Below are 13,061 nucleotides of genomic sequence, written 5' to 3'. Positions count from 1 at the left end.
ATGTTTATTTTAAGGAGAAAGGGCACAGTTTATTTTGCACAGAACGTGTTTGGGAATGTTTGTCATGATGTGTCAGTGACAATCTAAAAGACCTGGTGCTGCCTTCTTTGCATATCACTGACTGCCCTGACTCCCAGCAGTTTGCATTCTTGGTATTGAAAGTGTCTCCCCCAGTGAAATGTTGATAATGTTTTGAACAAAAAGAACCTTCATATAGTTGATATCTGCAAGAAACTGAGCTCTGAAAGCATGTTTTAACCTGTGTATTTTGTAAACACAACATGAAAAATTCACAGAGAATTTCTGTTACATCCTGAGGCAACTGCAAGTCTTTTCCAAAGTAAAGGCTTGAGGAGCTCTATGGTGTGTAAGGAAGAGGAGGTGAACAAAGAGAAGCCAGATGGGAATGTACAGGCAGAGCTTGCAATTAGTGTGTCTTGTGCACCCAGCAAAAACTATTTATTAAGCAATGGCTACAAGGCAGACTACCTCAGAGGCACAGTATGTGCTGTCAGAAGGTTTTATGCTGGTTTAGGGACTGCACCTTCCTAACCAGCAGAATCATAGAATCATAGAATCATGATCATAGAATCAGAAGGTATGCTAACACAGACTCTGTGGCTAGTGCAGATGATATCAGTCCCTGGAGTCCCACCAGTGTAAGTGTCAGCTAGAGGATGTGCATTTTCCATGCCCTGAGCTGACCTTGGGTGTGCAAAACTTTGGCAAAGCTTTACAGTCTAGACATGGCCTAAGGCAGGTTGAATTTGCCAAATGTAGTGTTTAATGAGACAGCCAAATGAGTGTAATACACAGCAAGTTCAGTAAAGCCCCCAAGGGCTGAGGTCCTAGGAATGTGCTCTGATGTAGCAAAATAGGCCAATGGTCCTTTTTATCCACCTTCCTGGTGGGACAGAGCCTGGCTTCAGAGGGGCTGCAGCAGAGAGAGGCTCACAGAGCAGGGGAACCTGATGTTCTCCTGTGGTGTTTAATGGTGCCTCTCTGGAATAATCAAGCACTGCCCTTGTCTTCTGGGCCCACACAACACCACTATCCTCAGTCTATGATAACTAAAAGGAAGGGCCGCTAAACCCTGCTGGACAGTAGAAAAGTTCAGTGCAGAGCCAGGCAAAGCGCAAGTGGTATCATGGAAAAGAGTTGTAGGGGCCAGGGGGAGGTTGTGTTGGCAAAGGGCTGGAACTCTAGTGCAGAATGACCATGTCTGGGTAAGTCCTACAGACAGGTGGTTCACTTTTACCCTCCTGTTACATTCTCCTGGTACAGCAAGTTTCATGTGAAATGCCAAGCTTTGGACACTGTAATTGGCACAGACGTGGAACAGAATCACAGAATTAGGCAGGCTGGAAAAGACTTTTAGGATCATTGAGTCCAACCTATCACCTAACCCTTCTAATTAACTAAAACATGGCACTGAGTGCCTCATCCAGTCTCCTCTTAAACACCTCCAGGGATGGGGACTCCACCACCTCCCCAGGCAGCCCATTCCAATGGGAAATCATTCTTTCCATGAAGAATTTCTTCCTAATGTCCAGCCTAAATCTGCCCTGGCACAGTTTGAGACTGTGTCCTCTTGTTCTCTCACTAGGTGCCTGGGAGTAGAGACCAACCCCTGCTTGGCTACAACCTCCTTTCAGGTAGTTGTAGACAGGAATGAGGTTTTCCCTGAGCCTCCTCTTCTCCAGGCTGCACACCCCCAGCTCTCTCAGCCACTTCTCATAGGGCTGTGCTCCAAAACCCTCACCAGCCTTGTTGCCCTTCTCTGGACACGTTCAAGCACCTCAAGATCTCATTTAAATTGAGGGGCTCAGAACTGGACACAGCACTCAAGGTGTGGCCTAATCAGTGCTGAGTACAGGGGCAGAATAACCTCCCTCATCCTACTGGCCACACTGTTCCTGGTACTGGCCCGGATGCCATTGGCCTTCTTGGCCACCTGGGCATGCTGCTGACTCATGTTCTGTTGGCTGTTGACCAGCATCCCGAGATCCCTCTCTGCCTGGCTGCTCTCCAGCCACTCTGTCCCCAGCCTGTTGTGCTGCATGGGGTTGTTGTGGCCAAAGTGCAGAACCCAGCACTTGGCCTTGTTAAAACTCATGGCGTTGGACTGTGGCCATCCATCCAGCCTGTCTAGGCCCCTCAGCAGAGCCCTCCTGCCCTCTAACAGATCCATACATGCTCCCAACTTGGTGTCAGCTGCAAACTTACTGATGGTGGACTCAGTCCCCTCATCCAGATTATCAGTGAAGATATTAAACAGGACTGGGTGCAGCACTGATCCCTGGGACACACTGCTAGTGACTGTGTGCCAACTGACTGTGGCACCATTCACCACCACTCTATGGGCCAGTATGTATTTTTTTTTTGTTAGAAACATAGTTATTCTGAAAAGGGTATTTACTGTTTTGAACAGGTTTAATCTTGAGTACTTGAGGTACTGAGTACTTGAGGTAGTGACATAGTATTATATTGCCCTAAAATGCTATGATATCATCACTACAAATTCTCTAAGTTACCTTGTGTCTGCACGGATGAATGTGTCACATCCTACAAACACAACTGAGACAGACCTATTGCCCTGTAATTCTCAATGCTTCTGCAGGTGAAATAGAAAGAAAAAGACTAACACAGATTTCTAGAGGGTTCTGAAGGACAAGGATGAACTTTATGGAAGGGTTTTTTTCTTTGCCTTGTTTCTTTTATTTTTAAAGGCAAATCTTTTTATGTTTTCTGCTACAAAAGCTGCTCATCAGGCCTGTGGTTCATAGGTGAGGGCCAGAACCCATTGATCTGTACACTGGAAACAAGGTCCTGTTCACTGGATAAGGCTGTCCAGTGTTTAGCACCTGCATGTAGGTACACCACCTTTTAAATGTCTCTAAAAGTGACACTTGATTGAGTTTTCTTTTATTTCTAGATAAAAGTTCTTTTTTTCACACAATGTTTGTTCTTTAAGATTGATTTAATCACAGATTAGAACCACTAGAAACATATGGTTTTAGAGACCTCCTGGATGTGCATCAGACCACACCCAGCAGGTTTGTCTGTCTTTTGCTGGCAGAAGTTTAAACTGGAAGGAGAGTCTAATAGGAGTGCTGAGAGTTGCAGGTCTGAAAACTGAGCACTCCAAGCAAAATCTCTTTGAACATAAGAGAAATTAGTTCCATTTCATCAAGGAGATAAGAAAATAAACATGATCATTCCTTGGCTCTGAAATGCTTTTTATTCAAAGTAATCTCTGTTTAGAAAGACATTTAGAGCTTGCCTGCTTGGCAGTAGCTTGCTCTTTGACACTCACCTTTAGATTGTAAGAAATAATGCACTAATACTGTTTGTTTTGTAGAATTTGCAAGTATGTTGAGAGATGACACTGTGACACAAACTGAAGTTTAAGCCAGAAAGAAGCCCTATGCAGTGGTAGCACAGCCATGCAACAGGTTAAGGTATACACTAAGGCAGAAGGGGAGAAAGACTGAAGTTTAAAGTGCTATTTGTTTGTCTCCTCCTTCTCCCATTTTTGCCCTGGGAGCACAACCTAAACCAGATCCCCTACAGATACAGATGTCATACTGTTTATTTCTGTCACACTCATGTGGTCTGGCCAATAACAGTGGAGCATGAATCATAAGCCTAATCTGAAACCAAAAATATATGGTGTCACTTTGTATTGTTAGAGCATCTGAGGACCAGTTAGGATCAGGGCTTCTTTTATGTGCTGAATTTGTTACGAGTTGACCATGGTGTGTTGTTGATCCTCTGGGAACTTTCAAGCCAAGATGCAGCAAGCTGGAGAAGGAAGAGTGAAGGAGCTGAGGCATTGGGTGGTCTGCATAATGATAGAAAGGAGACAAAAGGCTATACACTAAAAACTGTCACTTTTAACTATTTAAGCAAGTAACTGAAAAATAAGACTTGGCATGGAGGAAAAGACCTTCTTTGTTTAACTAAAGACATCTGAAAGATCTCAAGTTGATGTAGGGCTGAGGTGAGAGGAGGCAGGACAGGCAGGTGAGCAGATTAATACCACTGTTGCAGCTTGCCCACGTGGTGATTTGGCTCTTTATGTCCTCATATATATTTATTTGGTGGGATGTTGTTGGTAAAATCTTGGTCTGGAAAAATGAAATCAACTTATCTGGAAAGGCTGGTTTCATGAGAGCTGTGTCACTGTATGTCCAGACTGTTTTTCAGGGCTGGTGAGCTAGATGTGGAAGTATGACTGACAGCAGTTGTCACTGCAAAACCAGCTGGAGAAAAAATGGAGAAATGCCTCATGCTGAGGATATAAGGTGGGGAGCAGAGAGAATTAAACTAGTTTGTTGTGTGGTACAAACATGTCTCTCTCTCTTTGTCACATCTTCTACTTATGAAAGGCAATGTTCTCTCCAGGCACTCAGATGAAAACTCAGAAATGAAAAGTCAGAAAAGCAATTAATTGATCTGTGCATGGATGCTACTGCTATCTCCAGAATTAAACAAACAAAAACCCTAAACCAAACCAAAAAACCAACAGACAAAATGCTTGATCAGAATCATAAATGTATAAATCTCTGGCTAATGCTACTCTCCTTCTACATGAGCATTTCTGCTGGAATAGGAGAAGGGTAGTCAAAACCTTCCTGTCTCCCAGAAAGTCTGTGGAGCTGGAGACAGTATCCTGGGAACCTTGGTTAGGTATGTAGCATTCAGCAGCTTCACAGATGAGTTTCCAGGAAACCTTTACAGCCTTTGTAATAAAAATAGTGTTGGTATATGACTTTGTTTATGGTGGGGCCCTACAGAGAATTGTTTGGGTTTGGTTTGTAAAGCTTCTAGCCAGTTGGTCTTGTGAAGAGCAAGGGTGAGCTGGAGCCTTGCAGCATTTAAACTCTTGTGAGAAGGAAATAATATTTTTAGAGCAATCATATCTTGGGCCCAGCAAGTTTGACATTGCCTAGTGCTGCCAGAGTTTTTAATATTATGGAATTCAGCAGTCTTTTCCATCAAATTCCAGAATCATCTGGAACGTTCCCTCCTATGTGAAATGAATGCTTGTCAGCTGCCAGGTGATTAACAATGTTTTCTGAGATGTGAGGATGTCTCAGGAGACCCTGCTTTGTTTTGCTACTGTAATTTCCAGTAAAGTCAAGACTTGAAACTGCCTCAAATGATGTATTTTGCAGCTTCAAGGTAAAATTCAGACCTGCCAAGAGGTTCTTGATTGTTAGTTTTTCTGGCTAAAACCGCCTTATTTTTCCACTGTTCTGTGTACATCTAGTTATAGATGACCATTTTATCTCTCTGGCTTCAGAAAAGACAAACACTGTATCACTTCCTAAGTGTGAGGAGAAAAAAAAGTCTACTAAAATATTAGTAAGACTTTTCAAAGGGTTACAAATTAATCAGGTATTGTACAAATAAGCACTGAAGGTGTAAGTCCTAGTGAAAAGATTTGCAGCCTAAAAGAGACAAGCCATCGGTTACATTCAAAGGAAAGAGTAGAGGTGGAGAAATTAATGGTTTTCAGAATCTAAATTGTGAGGGCAGTTGGCAGACAAAATGAAAGACCAATCAAGCATAAGAGCAGCAAACTGGTCACAAAATAAAGTGAGGGAGAAGCAGACATAAGGAGAGTTATTGGAAGACCTTAAGAAATGAAAGTGTAAATGAAACCAAGAGTGCCTGGACCCTGTAAGGGAGATCAGAAAGACTGACAGCTAATAGTGTGACTTGGTTAGCAGTTTCTTGGAAAGCCAGGAATCACTGTGAAGTGACTAAGTGCTCTTTGCAAGTTGTGAGCCACATGTGGTGCCAAAGCAGCGCCTGGCAACTTTGTTAATGCAATGGGATGCTTAAGTGGCATTGGGTCTTCACCACTTTAAGCTGTGCAGTCCTCACCCTACTGGTTCCTACAGTTCTGCAGAGTGTAGTGGTCCCATGGGCACAGTCAACAGCTGTGCCTGCAACCTTTTAGCTGTCAGCATATCAGGTCCACTGAGTACTTGAGGTATTTTGCAGTGGAACTATTTTAATTGCAATGTTGTTTGTACTATACTCTCTAAATCACTTGGAAAAGCTTCTGAGCACTGCTTATGTGGAATAAATCAGTGTGCATGGGAAGCAGTGGAAAGCTGTAGTCACTGTAAATGTGATAGGGGGTGAAATGCAACCGTGTTTGTTTCACTGACCCAGAGCCATCATCACCACCCAGAACCACTAAATGTAACACAGGATCACAGCATGTTGAGGGTTGGATGAGACTTCTGGAGATCATCTAGTCAAACCTCCTGCTAAAGCAGGGTCACCCAGAGCAGATTGCCCAGTCACAATGTCCAGGTGGGTATGGCATCTCTCCAGAGAAGGAGAAAGGAGATTTCACAACTTTTCTGGGCAGCCTGCTTCATAGCAAAGAAATTTCTCCTCATGTTCAAATGGAACCTCTTGGGTTCCAGTTAGTGTCCATTGTGCCTTGTCCTATCGCAGGTCACCACTGAAGCTCACAGAATCATAGAATGGCTTGAGTTGAAAGAGACCTTAAAGTTCATCTAGTTCCAACCCCCTGCCATGGGCAGGTATACCTCCCACTAGACCAGGTTGCTCAAAACCTCATCCAGCCTGGCTTTGAACACTTCAGAGGTGAGGCATCCATAGGTTCTGAGTTGGAAGAGTCTGTACCCATCCGCTTGCTCACTGCCCTTTAGCTGATGATCAGCCCTGATGAGATAATCAAGACAGTAAAATTAATTACATCATTTAGTCACTTTTACCTTTTCACAGCTGAAGTACAGTTGAACAGATTTAAACAGTTTATAGAAAAGAAATGCATTTGGACTGAAGAATGAGGTGTATTTTAACATTGCCACTTTCTAAGCTATGTAAGTGCAGGTTTATGAAGAATTGATGACTGCTTCTTGGAATCTCATGAGCTGTTTCTTCTGTGTGCCACCCTTCAGCTGGAGACAGTAATAATTTTCATTCTTTTTCTACTTACAGCATGGTTTTGTGTTTTAATTGTGCAGGGTGTGAATTACTTTGCCCTAACTGAAATGTATGCATGTGGTGCAGCACTGGCACAGTGAACACCCATGTGCCCATAAATTGCAAGAGTAATTCTTCAGAGAAGTATTAAGATACAACCTCATTCTGGCACTGCACAGAGATTATCTGTGTCCTAGTAATAGGTGAAAAGGCAGCAAGAGGGCTGATAGCTCTTGTTTTTTCCACATGGGTTAGTTTGGAGAGTCCCCTCGTAAGAAACAGTTCACATATGCAGGAAACTTTCTGGGTTGGAAGGCCTTAGATAGAACCAGACCTTTTGGTATTTCTTTATTAAACTGAGGTGTTCCAGAGATAAGTTACTATGAGGAGAACTTAAGAAAGTGACATTGAAAGTGCAACTAAATGTCTTTGAAAATTAGTAACAATGTGAATTAGGAAAGAGCAGTGTCAGATCACAGAATCATAGAATCAGCCAGGTTGGAAGAGACCTCCAAGGTCATCCAGTCCAACCTAGCACTCATCCTTATTCAGTCAACCAGACCATGGTACTAAGTGCCTCATCCAGTCTTTTCCTGAACACCTCCAGGTACGGTGACTCCACCACCTCCCTGGCCAGCCCATTCCAATGGCAAATCACTCTCTCTGTGATAACTTACTAGAAGAGCTAGGGACAGCAGAAGGAGTGACATGGAAGTCAGATAAACTGAAGAAACACCTCAAGTAGATCACAGATTCACAGACTGCATTGAGTTGGAAAGGACCTCCAAAGGTCATTTTGTCCAATCCCCCTGAAGTCACCAGGGACACCTCCAACTAGATCAGGCTACCCAGGGCCACATAGAGTCTGATCTTGAATGTCTCTGGGGATGGGGCCTCAACCACATCCCTAAGCAACCTGTTACTATTTTGACACTCTCGCTGTAATGAGCTTCTTCCTTGTGTCCAACTTAAATCTACCCTGAGAAGATCCTTGAGAAGAGCTGCTTTATTTTTCCGAGTCAGCAAGCTACTTAAAACTCTTGGCAGCCTTCATTACATAACTTACTTGAGTGATACTGTAGTCTCTTGGGTGTGAGCCAGTGTGGAGAGGTGCAATGTAGTCATCTTGTATTGGCAGGAGGAGGAAGAGATCAACCAACTGACCCAGTAGGTATTTCCCCTGCTCATCAAAAAGGAATGGGTATGGAGAAGGCATGGGGAGCACTAAATAGCTTTCTGTCTAGTTATAGTGTCTCACCTTCTATTTTTAAGTGTCTCATGAAAGTGCTAAGGAAAAGCAATATAAAAGAGAAAGAATGTAAATATTATGGTTCAGGGATATCAGCCCCAGACCAAGTGCAACTCCTGGCCTTTCAATGAAAGCTTTGAGGGGCTGCTAGTTCAAAGGGATTCAGAGATGTGGAGAGGCAGAGATGTACATTACTTTCTTCTTCTCTATCGGTCAGCCCTTGTTGATGGGAGATAAGTTGAAATAAGGAAGAGCATCCCTCCTAAACAGTTCTGACAGGGCAGTAACACTGACATGGGAAAGAGCAGCTACAAGGTGGTAAATGCTTTTTCAAATGTCAGGATAATTTTTCTGCTGAGGCTGGAAGTGTCAATGTCAAACCAGCTTTACTCATGTCTCAGACCTTGTGATGCAATTGGCTGTTCAGTGGATGTTAAAATACTCAGGAAAACCTCCCCCAATTTTAAGGCTTTATTTTAGGAGGGTTAGCTGCTCGTAGTGATCTTACTGTGTTATTTTTCCTTTCAGGATTAAGGGACTGCTGGCAGATGTCTTAGGACTAAAATGTGGTTTAGACTTTGCTTTTTATTTTGTTTTTCATAGAGTGGAGGATATCTGGGAGCTGCAAAATCCATCCACAAGACCACTGAAAACTGCATATTTTTATTTAAACTTGACCCTGCTGTGTTTAGTGTCAAAGCTAAAAAGTGAACCTGGTATGAATAGAAAATCAAGCAGAAAACTACAATGAATGGCAAAATAAGTGGGATCCCAAATGTAAAAAATGAATTCTTAAAATGTTTTGGCTTTAATCACTATCTTTATCATTAAAGACTGACTTTTAAAACTAGACTGCTACAATAGCATCTTAGGTATCTACAGACTGAAAAGCAGCTCATGTATATTCAGGTCAATTATTTGCTAAAGCAGCATGAGTTCAAAGGTGGTTTTACTTTTCACAGGTTTATTTCTCTCATCTGGCTTTGCATAAGCTCTCTGTTGACAGTATTAAAATGCTTTTTAATTTGTGATTAGAGAGTAGTAGCAAGGGGAAGCAAGAGTTGGCAGGAACAGCTATTACCAAGTAGGTATGTGTTTCTTTTTTATCTCTCAGCCAGGGCTTTGTCAAAGTGGAGAAGCTGAGACCAGTTCATACTCAGACAGGCTGTTGAAGATTCAGTCTGGTTTTCTAATTTTGCATTTCTACTGGATGAGATAAATGGTAGGAATAATTGTAAATTCTATGTGAAAAGGAAAAAAAAGTGAAAGGGAGTCCTTGAGACTGTAAGAAAAGGTCTACAGTAGTCCTTCAAAAGCTAGAACATCTTTAAAAGTTGTTACAGTGTGTGATTTATATTTCAGGTAAATATTTTTCTCACTGGTGCACTGTTTAAACTCGCTTTATGGTATTTATTTGCTACCTAGTTTGAATGAAGGAAAAGAAAAGGTCTGAAGGGTTATCAGTGGAGACATACAGTACCAACAGGCAGGACAAAGCCCTCGAGAAAAGATTAATTATTTCTTTGCATTTTCAGAATTTTTTATATTGTTGAGAGGTTTTGAGATTGAAGTTTGTAAGAAAACTAAGTAGAGTCAGTACTGCTTTCTGAGTGCCATTCCTTCCTCTAGTGAACCCTTTCACCATCTGCCATTTTCTCTTCATTCTCATCCTTAAAAGCAAGACAGAAGAAATAGTATTTAAAAATTATAAATCTGAGAGGCTGACCAGGCCCTATCCTGTGATTATGTAGTGTCCTCTGCTAGATGTTTTCTTCTGCCTGTGAACTTCATTATGCTGCAGAATACCCCATGCACGGTTGGCACCAGGCGCTTTAGACTGAGAAGGAATATCCAGCTCCTTAAACAGTCCAACATTGCCCTTGTTGCCCATGATGCATCACATGGACACTTGACAGGGTTGATGGTGTGGATTGCTGTGGTCATTCACTTTAGCTCCCTTCCATCCTGATCAAGGGTAGATATTTCATCTCCAGCAAAAGAATCTTTAGTCTTTTTAGAGCCTTTCTCATCTCATCTCTCAATGAAACATGGGACACTTAATAGGAAATCTGTAGCCAGAGCACCCTACTGCTTCACCAGACTCTCAGGAGATGATTTTCTTTCCTCATCTCTGAAAGTAAAGGTAATCTTAGTTTATCTTGCATCTTGGCTGACTTGTTACAGAAAGCCACCTCAGTGTTGGAAAAGTACTTGAGATTATGTGAAAAACATGGTCTTGCAATGGTTTAAACTGGAAGAGGGGCAAACTGGGCTAGAGATGGGGGGACTCTGAGCAGGCCTAAATGATGGGAAGAGAAGGCATATAGGGAAGCAAAAAACCTCCCTTGCCTACTAAAATGCCGTGTAACTAGGACTGGTCCTGTGTAAACCATCAGAGCTCCCAAGTACTGCCTTTTATACTGTACTTCAAGTGAGACTATAGGATGGAAAACTAGTTGTCTGAGTTATTTTGAGGTTTTATATTATGTCCAGGACTTAATTTGGATGACAACAATGGTGGTTTTAGTGCAGCAACTCGAATTAAATAAGCAGTCTGGCAGAAGATCTGAGAAGCAGAAGGTGAAAATAAATAAAATGGAGCAGCAAAGAATGCAGAAAGAAACAGAAAGTGTTCAAAGGCATGTAAAGGCGATGAGGGCTGAAGCCAGATTCAGATGCAGACATCTAAGGTACACATTTTCTTCCCTCCTTTTCTCCTCCATCCCCTGATGATGTGCATATACAGCCGCTGCCAGCTCTTGCATTTACTCTTGTGACAGAATTTAAGTGATGGAACAGAGCAAAAAGGAGGCAGATGTGTCTATGTGGGAAGTTGTTTTGCCACTCAGTTGTGCATGGGAACCACATCTTTTTGTGTAGTTTGTGAGAGGGGGATTTATTCTTTCAGCATTTTGAGAAAGACTTATGATTCCACCTGGGTTTATGCACAATGGCTTTCCTGTCTTTCCTCTTTATCTTTCTTTGAAAGCTCTCTGACTAAGTTATTTTCCTCCTGGGATGCATAAACTATACTCTCACCTATTCTAGGATAAAGAAACTCTTGAATACAAAGGCCTCTGCTGAAGGCCTTTTGCAAGTATTGTCCATTCTCATCAAATTTCACCTGGAGCTCATCTCTAGGGCCTTACTCAGCTTGGGTCATGGAGTGGGGCATTACAAACTCAGAATGGTCTGTCTGTGTGCTGTGGTACCCACTACAGGAAGCTTTCTCCAAGGCTCTAAGCTACCAAACCATTTAAGCTTTTTAATTGTAATGATTCTTAACTTATCTCATTAAGTCAGTGATACAGCTCCTGAGCTTCAAGCTGAGATGGTGCTGAAGTGATCTGGTGGCTTGCAGCCTGAGCTGGCTTCCCGTGTACTATGGGCAGCCCTTCCTGGGATGATGATGAATTAAAATTGTGCTAAAGTATTTCTAGCAAGATGAAAAATCACCTCACATCTAAAGGTTTTATTGCTTTTTCCGATTTCTACGAACTCAAAAATGAGGCCATTTCTAGGAAAAATGGCACTTGAGAGTATGAAATTTCCAGAAGTGGAGATTCCTTTTCTAAACAGTCCTTTTTGATAAAACTGATGCTGAGCCTGGAAATGATGGTGCTGTGTGAATCTTTGAACCTGCAAAATTAACTGAATGCTGTGAACTATGCCTGGTTCTAAATTAAACTTACCTCAGTCCCCAAATCCTGTGCTGAGGTCTGCCCAGAGCTGGTGTGAGAGGGTTGCAGAGATGCCTATAGGTCTGCATGTCTGTGTCCATGTGCTGCTGGGAGGCTGTGTACAGTGAGGTGATATGTGTGAGTTATTCTCAGTGCCTGCTAACTGTTGTCTCCAGAATTTCTCAGTAACAAAACTGCTTGGTGAGCCCATCCAAAATCCTGCTCTTGAAGAAAAAAATTGGTTGGCCTTTACAGAACAAAACTAAGTCACAACCAACAGCTAAACAATATCTGATAGTTTGTGCTCTTCTTTGCATATTTCTCCAGACACCTTTGTCCTGCTCTAGGCAGGGTACTCCCAAAGAACCATGTTCTTATGTAGTTTGTAGTTGCATAGTCAGTAATTTGAAACCATGTAATTTATTTAACGCCATCTCACTACTTAGCTTGCAGAATCTCTGTGAGAAATATCCCAGGTCCCTTGACCTTCTTTTTTCTCAAATTTGTTTTGAACAGCATGCCTGGAACATGTGTTTCATGTGTTATATTTCCTCTGTGTATTTATCTTTGACATTCAATGTGTGAATTTTTCTTATAATTAGTTCTGATCAGTAAAGCTAGTTCAGGTACTGATGTAGATGGTTTAACTGAGTTTTCTTGTTGGCAATCACAAACCACTCACAGGATGCAGCCCTCTGGAAGGACTGGAATTCTGCCCTTTAAGGATGAAGTCAGAGGATACTAGTGCACACTTTTGTATGCCCATAGTAGGTCCACAAAACCCACGTTCAAGAGTCCAGCAAATGCATTTGACACACAAATTTCCACAGATCCAGGGTTTGTACATTAGATAAATCCGCCTGTCAGCCAGGTGAAGTTTTATTCCATGATTTCATGAGCTTTACAAACATCTGTAAATTTAAAGTGGACTCACTTTCAATACCATTGCCAATTGGATTTGCTTGTTTCAAGTGGCAGCTGAAGAGAACAAAAGGGATGTTACAGAGGTTAGAGCAGGCTCATTGGAAACTGAAATACTCTCTTTTTTCACTTTGGGGGTTTGGGTAGCTTTTAGGGGGGCAGGATGTGTTAATTAGTCATGGAAAAAATCCAAAGCAGCAAGAGCAAAAAAAAAAAAAAACCTCAGACTGCTCAGG

Source organism: Pogoniulus pusillus, chromosome 19 (assembly GCF_015220805.1).
Source record: "Pogoniulus pusillus isolate bPogPus1 chromosome 19, bPogPus1.pri, whole genome shotgun sequence".
Classification (NCBI taxonomy): Eukaryota; Metazoa; Chordata; class Aves; order Piciformes; family Lybiidae; genus Pogoniulus; species Pogoniulus pusillus.
This window is presented reverse-complemented; position numbering follows the sequence as displayed.